This window comes from Gobio gobio, assembly GCF_949357685.1.
Source record: "Gobio gobio genome assembly, chromosome: 1".
In the NCBI taxonomy this organism is placed as follows: domain Eukaryota; kingdom Metazoa; phylum Chordata; class Actinopteri; order Cypriniformes; family Gobionidae; genus Gobio; species Gobio gobio.
Window position 1 is genome coordinate 74365250 of NC_137097.1, and position 15499 is coordinate 74380748.

Consider the following 15499-nt stretch of genomic DNA (forward strand, 5'->3'; position numbering starts at 1 on the left):
GGTGGTCGACGCTTCCATGCCTCGCCACCCTCAAGTACCTCTCCCTTCGCCAGCAGGGGACGCCGGCTGTCGGGACTCACACAAGCGGCCTCCCCACACTCGCACGTCTCCTCCGAGGATGCAGGTAAGTGTTGCACAGCACATTCAGATCCCGCTTCGGGCCGTTCCCATGCCGTCCGAGCCGGATCCCTGCGTTCCGCCCCGCTGCCCCGCTGCGGGTACGTCTGTGGTGCCGATGATCCCCCTTGCTCGGAGTCTGGGAGCCTGGCTAGCGCTTCCCAGCCCGTCTCGGTGGCTCCTCCGTACCATCAGACTCGGCTATGCGATTCAGTTCGCCTGGCGTCCCCCCAAGTTCAGGGGCGTTCACTTCACGACTGTAGTGGAGGCGAACGCCCCCGTGCTCAGGGCTGAGATCGCTGTCCTACTGGCGAAGGACGCGATAGAGCCGGTCCCTCAAGCCGATATGAGGTCCGGGTTCTACAGCCCGTACTTCATTGTACCCAAGAAATGCGGCGGGTTACGACCGATCTTGGACCTGCGATTCCTGAACCGGTCCCTTCACAGGCTGCCGTTCACGATGTTAACGCAGAAGCACATCTTCAGGTGCATCCGTCCCCGAGATTGGTTTGCAGCGATCGACCTGAAGGACGCGTACTTTCATGTCTCGTTTCTCCCTCGACGTTCGAGGGACGGGCATATCAGTACCGCGTCTTACCCTTCGGCCTGTCCCTGTCGCCCCGCGTCTTTACGAAGGTTGCGGAGGCGGCCATTGCTCCCATGAGAGAGCATGGCGTTCGCATCCTCAACTACCTCGACGACTGGCTGATCCTTGCCCAGTCGCGAGAGCAGTTGTGCGAACACAGGGACAAGGTGCTCAGTCACCTCAGCCAGTTGGGACTTCGGGTCAACTGGGAGAAGAGCAAACTCTGTCCCACACAGAGGATCTCTTTTCTCGGTATGGAGATAGACTCGGTCGCCATGACAGCACGCCTCACCGAGGAGTGCGTCCAGTCAGTGTTGAACTGCTTGAATTCGTTCAAAGGCAGGACAGCGGTACCACTGAAACATTTTCAGAGGCTCCTGGGGCATATGGCAGCCGCAGTAACGCCGCTCGGGTTGCTTCATATGAGACCGCTTCAACGCTGGCTACACGATCGAGTCCTGAGATGGGCGTGGCACAGCGGATCCCTTCGTGTCCAAGTGACTCCGAGGTGCCGCCAAACCTTCGGCCCGTGGTCGGACCCTTTGTTTCTCCGGACGGGAGTTCCCCTAGAACAAGTGTCCAGGCACTCCGTTGTCTCCACGGATGCCTCATCCACGGGCAGTGTTGGGGGTAACGCATTACAAGTTACTTGAGTTACGTAATAATATTACTTTTTCCAAGTAACTAGTAAAGTAACGCATTACTTTTCAAATTTACAACAAAATATCTGAGTTACTTTTTCAAAAAAGTAACACAAGTTACTTTTTGACATTAATTTGACTGACAGCTCTCCTGCCCCCATGTTGAGAAAAATAAGTGCAGAGGCGTGTGTGTGAACATGAGGGTTATTGTAGTTCTAGACTAAATGTGAGCATTTATTTATCTCACTTGCACAATAAAGATTCTGTACTCCTAAAAATGAATAAAATCAGTCAAATGCAAAATCAGAGTACCATGCAAACCTCCAATAATTAAATGTTAAATAAAACAACTATTTTTATGCATAATCTACCTTTATATTTAATGTACCAATGTCTTGCTGCTGACCTGCGATGATGAAAATAACTAGATTTTTTGTTTTTATTGGTAAAACTTTTTTCTCCTGCGTCCTATTCCACCATTATCCAGAGCTGCGCCCTCTACTGTTCATGCGGGAATCTGCATTTTTACCTCAGCCTGGGGCTTATTATTTAAATTTTGGTATGAAGAGATCTTTACCGTTGCACAAAAATATAACTTTTTTGTTATAAACAAAAACAAAAACAAGCCCAGCCCAGGTGAGAAAAAGTAACGCAAAAGTAACCTAACGCATTACTTTTCTTAAAAAGTAACTAAGTAACTCAATTAGTTACTTTTTAAGGGAGTAACACAATATTGTAATGCATTACTTTTTAAAGTAACTTTCCCCAACACTGTCCACGGGTGGGGGTGCCATGTACAACGGGCTTGCAGTTTCGGGTCTGTGGACGGGGCCTCAACTGCAATGGCATATCAATTGCCTCGAGTTGTTAGCAGTTCGTCTTGCACTCAGCCGCTTCAAAGTGCCGCTCAGATGCAAGCACGTTCTGGTCCGGACGGACAACACTGCGGCCGTAGCGTACATCAACAAACAGGGTGGTCTACGCTCCCGTCGCATGTCGCAACTCGCCCGCCATCTCCTCTTATGGAGTCAGAAGCATCTGAGGTCGCTTCGTGCCATTCACATTCCTGGCCTGCTCAATCGTGCGGCCGACGAGCTGTCACGTCAGCAGGTGCTTCCGGGAGAATGGCGACTCCATCCCCAGGCGGTCCAGCTAATCTGGAGTCGTTTTGGGGCAGCACAGGTAGACCTGTTTGCCTCCCCAGAGACGACCCACTGTCAGTGGTTTTATTCCTTGACCGAGGGGACCCTCGGGTCGGATGCCCTGGCCCACAGCTGGCCCTGGGAAGAACGCAAGTATGCGTTTCCCCCAGTGAGCCTTCTTGCGCAGACACTGTGCAAAGTCAGGGAGGACGAGGAGCAGGTCCTGTTGGTCGCTCCGTATTGGCCCAACCGGACTTGGTTCCCAGAACTAGTGCTCCTTGCGACAGCACCTCCCTGGTCCATTCCTCTGAGACAGAACCTCCTGACTCAGAAACGGGGCACCCTATGGCACCCGCGTCCAGACCTCTGGAAACTCCATGTCTGGTCCCTGGACAGGACGCGGAGGTTCTAGGTGTCCTACCGCAAGCGGTAGTTGACACCATTACTTCCGCTAGAGCCCCCTCTACGAGGCGCCTCTATGCGTTGAAGTGGAACCTGTTCATCGATTGGTGCTCTTCTCGCCGAGAAGACCCCCGAAGGTGTTCGATTGGATCTGTGCTTACCTTTCTACAAGATGGGTTGGAGCGAAGGCTGTCACCCTCCACCCTCAAAGTCTATGTTGCCGCTATCGCCGCTAATCATGAGCTCGTAGATGGAAAATCTCTAGGTAAGCACGATCTGGTCGTCAGGTTCCTTAGGGGAGTGAGGAGATTAAATCCGCCTCGCCCTCCCTCCATACCCTCTTGCGACTTAACTCTGGTGCTAACTGCACTACAGAGAGAACCCTTTGAGCCTCTGCAGTCAGCGGAGTTGAAAGTTCTGTCGTTAAAGACAATACTCCTGACTGCGTTGGCCTCCATCAAGAGGGTAGGGGACCTTCAGGCATTTTCGGTCGACGAATCGTGCCTGGAATTCGGGCCCGGTAACTCTCATGTGATCATGAGACCCCGGCCTGGATATGTGCCCAAGGTTCCCACTACTCCCTTCCGGGACCAAGTGGTGAGCCTGCAAGCGCTGCCTTCGGAGGAGGCAGACCCAGCCCTAGCTTTTCTCTGTCACATCCGTGCTCTCCGGACTTACGTGGACAGAACGCAAAGCTTCAGGACCTCAGAGCATCTCTTCGTCTGTTACGGAGGACAGCAGAAGGGAAAGGCTGTCTCCAAGCAGAGGATGGCCCACTGGATAGTGGATGCCATCGTCTTGGCTTATCAGTCCCAAGACGTGCCCTGCCCGCTCGGGTTAAGAGCCCACTCCACTAGGGGTGTTGCCTCTTCCTGGGCGCTGGCTCGTGGCGCCTCGCTGACAGATATTTGTAGAGCTGCGGGCTGGGCGACACCTAACACATTCGCTAGATTCTATAGCCTCCGTGTAGAGCCGGTATCTTCCTGTGTGCTCACTTCCCATAGTCAGTAACACCGAAGTGCCTGTTCTAGTGTCGGCTTGCTGCGCCATTCCCTCCCCTATGGTAGACGGATGCGTGCGCTTATTTTGCTCCAGTCGAGTTCCCCAGTACGGCGAACCCTGTTGAGTCCTCCGCAACCCGCGGCAGTCGGACGTGGCGGAGCGTTCGACGCCAGGTCTAACACTCGTATGCATTGGTGGAACTTGTGTTAGGCTGGGTTCCATATGTAGTGACCCCCACGGCGGTCCCATATGTGTATTCTTCCACGGTACGGCTCCCTACGGCGAGCCCGTGTCTTTCCCTCGGCAGAGTCTCCTCTGCCGTCTCAGGTAGGTGTTGTCCCCCTCCTCTAATTGGCCGGGGCCACCCCTGGGACTTCCGTATGTTGTGCTGCCCACGGCCAGCCCATACGTGTATTCTCCACATGTTAACTCCCTCTGGGCATGATGTGGCTTCCGCAGCGGCCTTCACAGGCATGCTTTCCCAGCGTTATCCAATACAGTCAGCTGAATGGGTCTTCCGGAACAGCAGCTTGGACTCTCCCTGCGTGAACTTTCCCGCCCGCATCAGATCGGGGTCTGAGGGGCTCATCGCTGGGCGCTGGAAGTGGTAGTAACTATGGCGTTTTCCAAAGGGATCCCAAAACGTCGGTACGTCCGACATACGTCGAACGTGACCGACTGAATGGGAACGTCTCGGTTACGTATGGTAACCCTCGTTCCCTGAAGGAGGGAACGGAGACGTACGTCCCGTCGCCACAGTTGCTGTACCATCACTGCAGGTTGAGCCACTACGTTTGGCTCCTCAGTGAAAAACAGCGTGCATTCGCTCTCGCTTCCTGTTTATACCCGCGGCACGGGGCGGAGCGCGAGATGCAAATCTCGCACACCAATTGTTCATTGGCCGGTTCTAGATAGCTCGAAGCTGATAGGGGCTCCCAGAAGTGATCCCAATTCGTCGGTACGTCCGACGTACATCTCCGTTCCCTCCTTCAGGGAACGAGGGTTACCATACGTAACCGAGACGTTTTCTCCGATCAAATTTTAACAGGCCCAATATGCGAACAGAGGGAGTGGCTGAGAGAGATGACGTTGATGTCATGCGCTAGTTTGAGTTGTAGCGGAGAGCGGGGCACAACCTAACACTTTTTGACTTTCTCAGTTAGTGTAAATTCACTTGGGGTTCAGAGTATTTATTTTTTCCTACATTAATTGCACACGTCTAGTACAATTATGTGGTTTTGTTTCATTAATACAGTATATACTTTTTTCTTGATTTACCCCGAAAGAATGGAAGTGAAATGTGAAACATGCCCCATAGGTGGGGTACATTGTAACATGACCAAATGACAGCTTAAAATGTTACCTGATATAAAAAAAAAAAATCCAAGACAAACTAAAATATTTTGTCAACAAGTTACAATTATTAACTTTTTAAAATAAAATAATGGCATTTGTTAATCATTCAAAATATACTCATTTTTGAGTTTGACAACAAACACATCACTAAATACAGCTAAACAGCCTAGTTCAAAACATAATAATAATTAATAATTTCTGAACATTAACTTTCAGTCGTTATTCACCTTTTCTCATGGTTTCTCAAAAGAATTCATAAAAGTATAGAATATAATGGCATATTTCTAATAGGGGCTCATTGTAACGCAGTGTTACAACGCACCCCACATGCACAACTGGGATTTAAATCGCGGCTCGTTAGATCAGCATTAAAGTACGATCTCAACTGTTATAAGATATATTACAAAATAACAGATATAAGATTACAATAATATCGGATTTGTCTTATTTTAAATTTACACAAAAAACAGATGAAAACTAAACTTTTGCTATGGCTAAATAAATGTTCAGTAATATCTTCCAGAGATTTTTTAATATTGGCGCTATTTTTTCTCTAAATAATGTTGATATGGCAACTAGTAAATACACTAAGTTTCGTCATTCTGGCATGTGTGGAAAGTGTTCAACCATCCCCTAGTTAAGTAATGGCGGCGGAGAAAGATGCGAGCAAAGCCATTCAGTAGTTGTGGCACCGCTGCCGAATATCCAGAAGTTAAAGCCGGAGCAAGAACAATCTCTGCTGCGTTTTATTGGTTGCCATGATGTTGTGGCCCTCCTCCCCACAGGTTTCGGGAAAAGTTCGATTTTTCCAGCTCACTCCATTAGTGGTGAAGCAGTTGGCTGAAGCCCTATTGGGACGGTAATTGTTTCTTGTGGAGTCGGAAGGTATTGTCATTATTTACAGGGGCTAGTCAGTGATTTTATTGCCCTCCATCTCCCACCACCCGAGTAAAAATCCCGGCCACATCAGTTTTGAAGAATATATCACTTCAAAATTCACTGTTTATATCCTTTTTGACCACTGCAGGCCACCTAGAAAGGCATTTCTTTAAATGCTGGCAAATATTTACAAGAGCAATATTTCATCACCGCTCAAAAAATAAAAAGAAGAAAAGCACGTAAACATTTGAATTGGGCTGTTATTTATGGCAGCATTTATTCCTATCATACCAAGCGTATGATATTTTATTTACAGTATACAATCATGTTACGGACCACGTGAGACCCCTCCATAGATATGTATACGTATACATATCTATACTCCCCTCCACCATGAATACCGTAAAACTTCAAATAATAGCCGAGTCCCAAATAGACGCCTGTCTCTTTTAAACGCCTGGTGTGACGACAGGTTTGGGTAAATAAAGACCGATCTCAAATAGACGCCTGGGGCCCGTTCTTCGTACCTCGCTAACTCAGTTAGCTGGATTTGATTGTTGACGATTTGGCATGATCTTGGATTGTTTGGGTCTTCAACGCTCATCCTGGACTTGTTGTCATAGTAACAGGTCCGTAAGCTTAAACCTGCTCATGAGCGGCTTATTTCATGTCAACAGGATTAGATTGCATCTTGAGGTGATACTTAAAATCTGTCCCAGCCACTGCTATTTTATTACAAGAGTTCATTACTGAACCAGGGGCAATAATAATAATTTTAAATATGTTTTTATTGTTTTACACACATGTTGTACAGTTAATCTGAGCCGTGCATTATGTGGTCACGGATATTATGGGATGGCTTGATGCAGTGCAAGAGAGGATAATTTGATCTTGACCCATAAGAAACTTGAATACTGTCACGTTACAAATCTGCTTCAAATTGAATTAAAAATTAAATTACAACATTGAAATAAAAATGTAAAGGGTGTACAAATACTGTATAAAATCGTGAATATAAATAATTGGTAATCATGTTAAAAAAAAAAAAAACATTTATCATTTATCTATTATAACTTTTATGTTGGTTTGGCTGTTTCCTTATAAAGATTCAGAAATTCGTGGTTTTTTTTTTTGTAATTTGTCAAGTTTTTTGCCAGGTGGCTTTTTAATTATATGATGTCATTACATTGCTGTCTTGACGCCAGCCAATCGCTGCTTTACTGATCGTGTTTCGAGTATCGATGCATCTGCCCTCTTCAGGGAAAAAAAGAACGCTCAGTAATCTTAGATCATTTAATCCAGATATTTTAATCCAATCCGCAAATTCGTTTGAAGAACCAAATTAGCCAGAGATCAGTTATCACGATTAAAATATCTGGGATCTGTCAAATCATCTTAGATGTATTAAGCGAGGTACGAAGAACGGGCCCCTGGTCTGTTTTTTAGTATCGGGTTGCGTTTGATCTTCTCAAACCCGTCAGATCGTCTGTTCTATGTTTTGATTAGATTTCACGTGACAGACGCACACAACCGTTCATGAACAACTCATCACTATGGCAGCTTAACAAAGAGGTTAACGAACTTTCAGTCTTCAGTTTTTCTTAATTCTCTCAATACCACCATGGAGACAAAAAGAAAAAAGTATAATTTGACATTTCAGCTGACAGTTGTCAAATTTCAAGCGTGGGAAAAGCTGGATACGGAGCGGCTGAAAAATTCCTTTAAGGTATGCTTGTGCACACACACACGAGCGTGTGTTTGTGTGTGTGAGGGAGAAAGAGGAGATATATTTCATTAACTTTGGGATGTTATCCTTAGGTATGTGGCCTGACAGTAGCTTCTGATGGAAGTGAGGATCACCTTATCCATTGTTTCAAAGAGGGAGAGCCGTGCGCATCCGGGCGGGAGCTGTTAGTGCAAGTGTAGTCTCCCTGGAAAGGGTAACATAGATATGTTTAAGAACAGACAAAATACTTGTTGCGTTTCCCTCGATCTCTGTATTAATGAGTGGGAAAAAACCATTAAATGCATATCAACATGCATAACATTACATTTCTTTCATACCCAATGCGACCCGTATTGTATCTGCTGACAACACAAATAAAGAGATGAGCATCAATTAGCATAAAACACTATATCCATCTTGGTACACAAATTAAACAAGATAACTTGCATCTGTATGTGTGACAAAATAATTAATATACAGTAAAGAATCCAAGATAAATCATATGACCTATACATCAGGATTAAATGTAATACTATACATTATACTCTGCACTCAAAGTGAATATCAATCTCATAACGTCAGTTATCACATTATAACACTAACACGTTATCAATTTAATGAGGTGATAACACACTGGAGTTCACTTGGAGATTGACGAGACAGCACGTGACTCATTAACACTCACTCATACACGATACGAACTCAAAGAAGAGTAAAACTATAAGTGTAAGAGTACAAAGATAACAATATTACAGCAAACTCATTTTAACAACATAACACTGTATTTTCGTCATACTAACTTCATATATTAACGGAAATCTAACGGTACTGCGCCACAACAAACAACTTCAGGAACCCAAAACACGTCAGTTATGAAACAACTATAATAGACAGATAACATTTGATCTATTAGCCATACCCGCTACACAAGCAAGGCAGGCAGAGTTAGCGGAGGCTGGAGAGGGAGAAGTGGAGGAGAGCGACGAGGAGGAGGAATTCGCCAATGAACTTGTAATTGAGGATCGCGCGGGGATGATGATAGTGATGAATAGAGTAATTTTCTATCACTTGATTGCAGTTGTTTTACAGAGTAGCCTTCATTCTTTCTTGTTGATGTGTTTCGGGCAACAAGTTCATATGCTTGATGGATTTTAGCGGTAACTTATATTGTTCTGCCCATTGCTGTCACATCGTTTGTTTTTTTGTGCTGCCAATAATCTAAGACATTTCTTACATTTAAATGATTTGTTAAACACATTCAAATTAATTATAAATAAAACGTAATATAATGTGGTAACCTCCTACCGTCATGCTTGAACATCTCAACACTAAATTAAAGGCCTGTCTCTTATAGACGCCTGTTTCAAATACAAGCCGGTGCAGTTCGGCGATTTGGGTAAATAGAAGCCCGGGCTATTATTTGAAGTTTTATGGTAAATCACCATCCGAATGCAGGTTTAGGTTTTAACACTAGCACATTTATTTTTACGGACTTCCATGTGAGAAATAAAGGCGAACAGCGCACGACATACGTCACGACCAAACGTTAGCGATTGGTTATGGCAGATCCAATAGTTTCAATAGTTTTAAACTTCAACAGAGTTCCCGCCTTCAAGCAAGTAAATGCTTGTCAATGGAGAGTGGCCAGACTCTCTGTACAAATGAAATGTACGAGAGTCTGGTAGGACCAGGCTACAGTTAATGGGCCGTGAGAGTGGTTACACTCGGTGTGGATGAATCGCATTTGTTTCGAAGACTCAGGATCTACTGAAGAGAACTTATGCGACGCAGAAACTTTTACAAACTCTTACAAAACAAAAACAAACACTCGTTTTTGATCCATTAATGCTTCTCTCACTTACTGAATGCCATCTCACTCTTTGAAGCGTCTGTCAATCAATGTGTGCTGCTGTGTTAAGCGAGGCCTTCTGTGACGTTGATGCATAGATGAATTTAAAGCCGGAAGTTGAATATAGCGCTCTTTTTTTTTTTTTAAATAACTCATTTTCTCCACCCAAACAAAACGAATGGATGGTAACATTGACAAAAATCTCAGAAAATTTGGTTTAGGGTTTCATGACCCTTTAATAAGACAAAGCAAAATCACTGAAGGTAAAAGAAAACAGAAAAAGAGACGAGGAGAAACACAAGAACTACAACTGACTTCAGCCACAGCCATAGATGAAATCAACTAAAGATAAAAGAAGACATTAAATCTCTGAAGATCTCATCAGAGGAGGATTAAACAACTCCACAAACAGCATTACCAGCTTCACACATTACTGACCAGACTGACCTTATTTCTGTCAGACGTCCACAGTTCATTCTGAGAATTAACAGAGGTTTAACTATAACGTGTTTCATTTGAAGTTACCATTATGGTGATCGGTGTTTCCATTAGTTGGCCTCTTATCTCTTATAATACGTTTGACTTTTTTTGGCTGCTGTGACAGTGTGTTTGTAAAACACATTTGCAGTAGCAAAGGAAGCTAAAGAGAAATGACATCAGGTGATGTGGTTTTATAATCATCGTGAAATTGACTGATGTCGTTTGAATCTAACAATTGTGTTGTGCAATGAATACATTTACATTACAAACCCTGTGTTACGGCAGCATGAGATCCTGCAGTATTATAACAATAAGTTATTTTATTAAAGTTAATCTGCAATGACGCACACAGACATCAACAAACAGCACATGAATCTCAACAATGGTGATAACAGGTCTGAAGAGTTATCAGGATCAAATCTCATCTGAACTTTGATTATTTTTCCACCTCATTTACAGTAAAGAGCGAGTCGGGTTAATATTTTATTGCCCACATACTTATTCCCCTCATTAAAATCAATGGTAGTTCCTGTACTTGGATGCAAAGTTCACTAAATGACAATAAAAACATAATTTTGGCTGATTCAGATAATCAGTCTTTATATTTGAAGGTAGATAACGGATATATTGGCCGATAAATCTGTCCTTATTTTGATATACTTTGAGAGTCTGATTACAAAAACCAAAAGGTTCACCATTAAAAGCCATATCCCAAACTTCAACATAAAACAAACATATAGGAACATCCACAAAGGAAAGAGCAAGGTCCTGAAGGTCGACACTACCAACACATCACCCATCGTGCTGGAAGGGGAAACGCCAGAGGAGGTGGACAACTACAAATACTTTGGCAGGGTGGAACCGACGCCGATGTGAAAGCAAGGATTGGCAAGGCCAGGACAGCTTTTCTCCAATTAAGAATATCTGGAGCTCAAGAGACTTGTGTGTTAAACACCTTGATCTGTGTTTTGATGGACAAGTTAAGTCAGTTCTGCTCTATGGCGCTGAAACATGGAGGACCACTGCAACAACCACCAAAAAGATACAGACATTTATCAACACATGTCTGCGGCGCATTCTCCAGATCAAATGGCCCGATTAGAAACCAGGAACTCGGGCAGCACATAAGCCAAAAACCAGCAGAAGATCATCCAACGTCGCTGGAGATGGTTAGGACACACTCTTCATAAACTAGCTTCCAACATCACTAGGCAAGCCCTTACATGGAACCCCCAAGGGAAAAGAAAGAGAGGCTGACCTCAAAACAGCTGGCACCGAGACCTGGACGCCGAGTACAGGCCGCACTTGGGGACAGTGGGAGAGACTGGCCCAGGACCGGGATGCCTGGAGAACCCTTGTTGATGGCCCATGCCCCAGTATGAAAGAAAAGAAAAGGAATGGAAAACAAACCAAAAATGTAGTTGCACAATGTTTAATTCTTGAAGTAATAATAGTTATAAAGTAATACAAATTATAAAGAAGTAATAAAGTTATAAAGTAATTAATATTTACAATATGTACAACGAGCAAATCAACAAACAATCTGGTGGAGAGGAAAGAAGCCAAAAACAGATGCTTAAATCAAAAACTGAATAAAACCAAATGCTACTAACTAGGTTTAACCATCTTTAACTAGAAACAAAAGTCTTCAGTGTACAAGACGCCATTACTAACCTATACTAACTAACCAAACAAAACTTATATAATTAGCACCACCTCCTGCCTAGTGTGTCTAATATACAGTAGATGAAACTACGTACATGTAGGTCACAACCTGCTTACCTGACTCAAAACCTTTGAGTTGAGTTTCTTGAGTTGTTCAAAGGCGTTGGTGGCTGCCGGGCTCCAGGACAGAGACTTGGGCTTATTGCGTAGCATACTGGTGAATGGATGAGTGATCGAACTGTAACCTTTAATGAAACGTCTGTAGAAGTTGAAGAATCCGAGGAAGCGTTGGAGTTCTTTGATGGTTGTGGGTTCTGGCCAGTTGGTGATGGATTCCACCTTCCTCTCGTCCATCCGGATGCCAATGTGGTCTATGTGATAACCCAGGAAGGAAACTGATGTTTGGTGGAATGAACACTTTTCTGCCTTGAGGAACAGGTGGAATTGACGTAGACGGTTGAGGACCTCCGCAATGTGTTGGCGATGTTCGGCCTGGCTCCGGGAGTATATAAGTATGTCGTCGATGTAGACTAGGACGAATCGATGGAGAAACTCCCGGAGCACCTCATGGATGAAATCCTGGAATACGGAGGGGGCGTTTACCAATCCATACGGCATGACGAGATACTCATAGTGTCCAGTAGGGGTAATAAAGGCAGTCTTCCACTCGTCCCCCTCACGTATCCGGATGAGGTTGTAAGCGCTGCGGAGGTCCAGCTTGGTAAACACAGTGGCACCACGGAGATGTTCCAGGGCCGCTGTGACGAGAGGAAGGGGATATCGAAACTTGACGGTGATTTTATTGAGAGAACGATAATCGATACATGGCCGCAAGCCTCCGTCCTTTTTTGCCACAAAGAAGAAGCTGGAAGCAGCAGGGGAAGTAGATTGCCTGATGTAACCTTGGGCGAGGGCTTCCTGGATGTATTCCTCCATGGCCTTCTCCTCTGGGATGGATAATAGGTATATCTTACCCTTTGGTACTGGTTCACCCGGAAGCAGGTCGATGGCACAGTCCCATGGCCGGTGTGGAGGCAGCTTTGAAGCCCGTTGCGGGCAGAAGACATCTCTGAAGGGGGCGTAACACTTGGGGACGTCAACTGAGCGTTGTTCAACTGGACTTTCGATGGATGTGACACAGAGAGTTAAATCAGGCGGAGACGATGGTGGAAGAGGAAGTTCCGTCAAACAGCGAGAGAAGCAAGTGTCGCCCCACTTCAGGATTTCGCCCGTTTTCCAGGAGATGGTAGTGTTGTGCTGCTCCAACCAGGGGCGCCCCAGAACCACGTCAGCAGTTGAATCCTCCAGAACCAGCACATGAGCCTCTTCACGGTGTAATAAACCCACTTGTAGTGTAACTGGTCCAGCCACGGTGTGAATGCGCTTGCGACTGAGGGGTCTGCCGGTTATGGAACTGATCCTGTAGATGGTCGGAGACGGAGTGGTCTTGAGGTGTAGTTGGCAGCAGATGGCACCGGAGAGGAAGTTGCCGGCTGACCCCGAGTCGAGGAGCGCGACCACTGAAAGGGAGACATTAGCGGCAGTAAGGATGACGACAGTGGTGAGTGTTTTCATCTTATGAGTAGCAGGAATAATAGCACTCACCATGGGTTGCGGTGGTCGTGTGGGGCATGCAGCAATGACATGCCCAGGTTCACCAAAATAGAGACAAAGACGAAGGGTCAGCCGACGGCGGTGTTCTTCAGAAGACAAACGGGAATTTTCTATTTTCATGGGTTCTTGGGCTGGTTCTGGGGTGCTGACGGGTTCGGATCGGCAGAAGGGCACGTTGATGGAATACTGGTCCTGGTGCTCTTGGATGCACGCTTACATGCGAGTGGCACAGCGAATGGAGAGCTGGATGAATTTCTCAAGGCCGATGGAGTCCTCGCATGCAGCGAGATGCAGCCGTACCCGAGGTTCTAATCCTTGCCGATACGTCGTTATCAACGCCTGTTCATTCCATCCGCTGACTGCTGCAAGCGTTCTGAATTGCAAAGCATAATCGTAAATAGACATGGATCCTTGTTTTAAATTATAAAGTTTCTCACCAGCTGAAGAATCTGTGATCGGTTTCCCAAACACTTCCCGGAAGTGGGAAATAAACGCTGAGTAGGATTGCGTTACTGCGCCCTGTTGTGACCAGATAGAATCGGCCCACACCAATGCTTTGCCGCTGAGCTGAGAGATGATGAATGCAATTTTAGATGTGTCGCTCGGGTACAGGTGCGGCTGCATCTCCAGGACCAGTGTGCATTGCAGTAGGAATCCGCTGCAATCCTCCGCCGATCCTGAGTAGGGCGCCGGTTTGGCCATGGGACTTGCATACGGAGGTAGTGAAGGAGGACTGTTGACAGAGTTGCTGGTTTTCACTGGTGCAGGTGAAGGGACAGTAACTGGAGTGGGTGGTGGAGGAAATGTGCGCCGAAGCGCATCCACCAGTTCTTGAAAGGGATCCGGCTGGCTCATACTGGGTCTTCTGTTTTGGTCCGGTCTTCTGTTACAGTACACAGGAGGCAGACACAGACGTAACAGGTAATGGTAGTTTATTTGACCACAGTAGAGCAGATGAAGTAACACAGGTGAGTAAACTGGTTGTAGATAGACGTTGAATGGATATGATAGAGATAGTTACTGTCCTTTGCTTTGCAGATAGATGAACGTTGGGGCTTGGAGATCGCTGGAGAACTGAGGAGCTGACTGGAACACACCCACACAGCAGACGAGGAACACAAAGGGAAGGAGACACGCTGGAGACAGGTAAGTATGCGAAGAGAAGTCCTTGAGGTAAGCATAGCACAGAGTATATGCAAACGAGACCGGACATGGAGTGCTGTGTGAGTGTGTGTTATATAGTGCTGGTGATGAGTGCCGTGATGAGGTGCAGGTGATGGTGATCAGTATTCAGGAGATGGCGTGCGTTGTGATTGGTGGAGGTTGGAACCTGACGTGTCTGTGACATTAATACTGTTCTCTTTAAAACTTGTGTATGTTGTCTGTAGCTTCTCAGAAACCTTGTGTGTTCACTCAAGGTGTCACAGTTTCAATAACATTAACTAAGGAATTGTTTTTGAGTTATTGACCAAGAAGCCCTCACCCACTGAAATGAGAGTATTAAAGAACGAGTGTGAGGCTTCCATCTGAGTCTTTTCTGACTGTACAACCATGCATGTCTGAATTGACATTCTTGGCAAGAATAAAAGCTTATAAAGACACTTTGCTTGTGTTTTTCAATTCCAGCCATTTATTAAAGTTTATTTTTTCCACGACACCAGTCTACACAGTGTTCACTTGTGACTGAGGACAAGATTCACAAAAATTAATATTCAATTAGAACTGATACGGCAAACCAGTAAACCCCAAACATTGATTGGTGTCTCAGACTGGTCTCCTCACAGGGAGTGCCCTCTCCCAACCCAGAGACTGGACAGGATACACACGGACACACACACACACACATATGAAGACTTCAGATGCAAAAGCCTCTAAATCCGTCTGATGTCTGATTTTTTTCTTTAAAATTAGCTTTTTTTGTCCAGCTCCTATGCATAGGTTTCTACCTAAGTACTGGTACTTCTAAATGGGCTGCTGAGGCTTCGATTTAGCGGGTTTGAAGTAAAAGTATTTGATGAACGTATACTATGTGCAGAGAGC